We start from the raw sequence: 4,647 nt of genomic DNA, 5'->3' as shown, positions 1-4,647 counted from the left end.
TTTTTTTGGCCGGTTGTAGGGCTTAAACTCTGGGCTTGAGCACTGTCCCTCAGCAGCTCAAGGTGAGTGCTCTACCACTTGAGCTACATCTCCACTTGGAAAGGGCCGACCCTGGTTCCCCCTGCTCTTTAGTCCTTACTCAGCTTGAGTGAGCAGTTCCAAGAATGGTCACGAGGTGGTGCCAGAACCCCAGTTATGCAGGCTCAGCCTGGATTTCTTTTCTTTTAAATTTATTTATTGTGAAAATACTGTACAGAGGGGTTACAATTACATGGGCATCAGCCTGGATTTCTTAGAGAAAATATTTAGGGGAGTGGGCAAGAGAGAAGCCTAGGCGGGTGGGCGTCTCTGCTGAGGGTGTGTTGGGGTCAGGATGTTGATCTGCTTGAAACCCAGCCATTTGCAGCCTCTCTCCTTCCCTTTCGTTTGTCTGTTAGCGTTTCCCTGACTATGTTCAAGCACAGCCCCCAGGGTTGCAGCCTATCTTCTCCTTGTCTGGTTCTGCTTCTCAAGCCACCTCTCCCCAGCCCACTTGTCACTCATAAATCACAAAAGGGGACAACATTTCCTGTGGGCCCTACAGGATGGGGAGCCAGAGAAAAGGATCTGGTTCCGGTTCCTCTTATCCTGGGGCTGGAGTGAGAGGGCATGAGGAAAGTAAAAGAATGACTTGAGATTTCCTTCTATGGCCAAGTTATGGTGGTGCGTGTCTTTAATCTTAGCACTCTGGAGGCTGGGGTGGGAGGAACGTGAGTTCGAAGGTTAGTGTGGTCTAAATAGTGAGAGCCTGCCAAGAAAGAAAGGGGGCCAGAGAGAGAGACAAGATAAGAAGGAAGGAAGGAAGGAAGGAAAGAAGCAAGGAAGAGAGGGAGGGAGGGAGGGAGGAGGGAGGGAGGGAGAGAGGGAAGGAAGGAAGGAAGGAAGGATGGAGAGGGAAGGAAGGAAGGAAGGAAGGAAGGATGGAAGGGAAGGAGGGAGGGAGGAAGGGAGAGAGGGAGGGAGGGAGGGAGAAGTTCCTTCCCATCTAGATGCTTGACACATGGAAATGTTCTCTCCTCTGAGGTAGCTCTGGGCTCAGCAGCATCAGTCATGTGCGTGGATTGTGTGTCTTGCCGTGGGCACCATCGTTTCTAGCGAAGCGTGGTCCAAATTCAGTATGTTTGTGAATTTGCTCCCCAGCATTTTGGGAGCTGTGCGGCTGCAGCCGGGGTCTGAGCTGACAGCTGGAGAGTGGGACCAGCGTAAGAACTGTAGGAACCCTTGGTTCCCGCTGGGGCAGCAGATGTGAGGGGCAGAAGGGGGTGAGAAGTTGCAGCTTCCTTAGGGACGAAGGACCTGCTCACCTGTCATTGTCAAAAAGCTGAAGTTACAACCCTCGTACAAATACAAACACGAACACTGGTCAGAGATTTTCATGAACTCACTAATTAGCAAGGGGCCAGTAAGACATTAAAAACAACTTCAAAGGAGCATTTGACCTTACAGGTATTTTCATTCTCTACTGGACAAAATTGCTTTGCATGGTTATTTAAAGAACTCATTTGCATTATGATCTGTTTTCTACAAGTTGACTCCATCCTTACAAAGTTATAAAGTGCATCCATCAAAAGTACAAACCCCCTAAGGAACTGGACTGAAGGTCACCACAGCAGCTCTTGGCTACAAGAGCTAGCAATCCTTATTCTTTTTCCAAGGAATTCTTTGAAGCTCTGTGCTAGTAGCTCACATCTGTCACCCTAGCTATTCAGGAGGCTGAGATCTGAGGATTGTGGTTAGAAGCCAGTCAGGGCAGGGAAGTCCATGAGACACATCTCCAATTAGCCACCAAAAGGCCTGAAGTGGAGCTGTGGCTCATATGGTAGAGTACCAGCCTTGAGTGGAAAAGCTAAGGGACAGAAGCCAGGTCCTGAATTCAAGCACAAATAAACAAAACAAGGTATCTCTCCCCTCGCCTCCCCTCTACCACTTGAGCCACAGCGCCACTTCTGGCTTTTTTTCTTTTTGCTTATGTGGTGCTGAGGAATTGAACCCAGGGCCTCATTCATGCAAGGCAAGCGCTCTACCACTGAGCCACCTTCCCAGCCCTCTTGGTAGTTTTAATGTCAGAGGGATAGTGAACTAATTTTGACTCTCAAAAGGATGAAGTAACCTGGACACTAGTGGCTCATGCCTGTAATCATAGTGACTCAGGAGGCTGAGATCTGAGGATCACGGTTCAAAGCTAGCCCTGACAGGAAAGCCCAGGAGACTTGTATCTCCAATTTACCAGCAAACAGCTGTGATTCAAGTGATAGAATTCTAGCCTTGAGCAAAAAGCTCAAGGACAGGGGCTGGGAAGGTGGCTCAGTGGTAGAGTGCTTGCCTTGCCTGCATGAGGCCCTGGGATCGATTCCCAGTACCACATAAGCAGAAAAAGCTGGAAGTGGTGCTGTGGCTCAAGTGATAGAGCACTAGCCTTGAGCTGAAGAGCTGAGGGACAGCGCCCAAGCCCAGAGTTCAGGCACCATGACTAGCAAAAAAAAAAAGCTCAAGGACAGTGCCAAGGCCCTGAGTTCAAGCCCTAGGACTGGTACCAAAAAGAAGAGGAGGAGGAGGAGGAGGGGAGGAAGAGGAAGAATAAGAAGAATGAAGTAGGACACACCAGAAAAGGACATGGAAATTAGCAGCTGTTTCCAGTGGTCTGGGGATTCTTCCCTCAACTTCCCAAGGGACTGCCTTCTCTTCTTCTCTGCTGCAGGAAAACATGAAAATGTTAACTTTGGTGCCCATTTTGAATCAAGTCTGGGCCACATAGCTTTCCCTTGTTGTCCCCTGTGTGATTGCCTTTCAGAGATATTCCAGCACACATTTATTCTTTACCCAATTTCTGTGGAGCAGGAGTCCAAGAGCTGCTGAGCTGGGCGCTTCTAACTCAGGATGTCTCCCCAAAGTGTGGTCAGGGCATCAGTTGGCACTGCCATCATGAGAAGGCTTGACAGGTTGGAGGGTTTACTCCCAAGGCAATGTAGTCCCAAAGCTGGCAAGTTGGTGCTAATCAGTAGTCAGTGGTTTCTGTTCCACACAGCTGATTGAGCTTCCTCCCAGCATGGTGGTCCATTCTCCTCAAAGACAGTAACCCAAGATAGTAATGTTGAAGCCACAACATCTTTGATGAGCTAACTTTGAATGTGATGTGGCTTTATTCCTTTTGTCCCCTCTTGCTCACCTAAGTCAGCCCTACTGAATGTGGGAGGAGACCACACAAGGGTGTAACTTTCAGGAAGTAGGGATTGCTAAGCCATTTTGGACCTTGGCTACCACAATAGCTTTCAGGTAAATCTTCAGAAATATGAACTTCATACACAGCAATTTCCTGCTTCCTAGAACTACCTAAACAACCCTTCCCCCACCCCCAAGTGCCAGTTCTGGGGCTTGAACTCAGGGCCTGGACACTGAGCTTTTTTTTTTTTTTGGTTGTGGGGCTTGAACTCTGGGCCTGGGCACTGTCCCTCAGCTCTTCAGCTCAAGGCTAGCACTCTATCACTTGAGATACTTAGCCACTTCTCAGTGGTTTATTGGAGAGAAGAGTCTCCTAAACTTTTCTGCCTGGACTGGCTTCAAACCAGGATCCTCAGATCTCAGCCTCCTGAGTAGCTAGGATTAGAGGTGTGAGCCACTAACTCCCAGCTGATTTTTATTTTGTTATTTATTGTCTTTAAGTAGTTAGTTATACAAAGAGATTCTAACTGAGCACCGTTTGTGAGCCCAATGTATCTTAAGTGATGTTAATTTGATTTTTATCATTTAAAACTCTTGCATTTACATAAACAGCCTGCTGCAACTTTTTGGAGCTAGGTGGTGAATAACCAAATAAGGGAACGAATTTCAGCTGTTGAGTGGGTTATTAGTCCCTAAATATGGCACTGAGATTTCTAATTATCCTTAATGAGCTTCCAGAATTGTTGTAGCATCATAGGGTGAGGGTGATTGTTAGTCCAATGGGCCAATGAATCAAGCCTCATGATATCTAAGCCTCCCATACTGAATCTGAGCTTGGTCATGTGACTTGTTTTGGCCACTGGGAAATCAGCAGGTCTGACCTAACAAGTACTTACATATTTGGGCTTTTCTGTCTTGGAACACTCATGAAACCATCTTGTGAGGGGGCCTGGTCTGGACTCTTTTCCTTGAGGGTGGAAGAACACACGGAGACGAGGCCTGGCCATCCCCAGCCTGTGGTCGCTCCTCTAGCTGAATGTTCCATATAAGTCAGCTCTGGAAAATCCGTGGAAGAATGCAGTCAACCCATCGGATCATGACAGTTGAGAAATCATTACAGTTTTTAGCCCTTAATTTTGGGCTGACCGATACAAAGGGGTATAGCAGTATCACAGAACAGTGATCTTTTTGTCGGTTGTGGAGCTTGAGCTCAAGGCCTGGATGCTGTCCCTGAACATTTTTTTTTTTTCAAGGCTAGCACTCTACCACTTCAAGTCAGTGGTCTAGATGAACAGCACTTTCAGTTTTCTTGGGGTTAATTGGTGATGAGAGTCTCATAGACTTTCCTGCCTGGCTGGCTTTGAGATGTGATCCTCAGATCTGAACCTCCTGAGTAGCTAGGATCACAGGCGTGAGCCATCAGTGCTTGGCACAGAACAAGTTTTCTTT

This window comes from Dipodomys ordii, unplaced genomic scaffold, assembly GCF_000151885.1.
Source record: "Dipodomys ordii isolate 6190 unplaced genomic scaffold, Dord_2.0 Scaffold6, whole genome shotgun sequence".
Lineage (NCBI taxonomy): Eukaryota > Metazoa > Chordata > Mammalia > Rodentia > Heteromyidae > Dipodomys > Dipodomys ordii.
The sequence above is the reverse complement of the archived record's forward strand: the minus strand, read 5'-3'. Positions refer to the sequence as shown.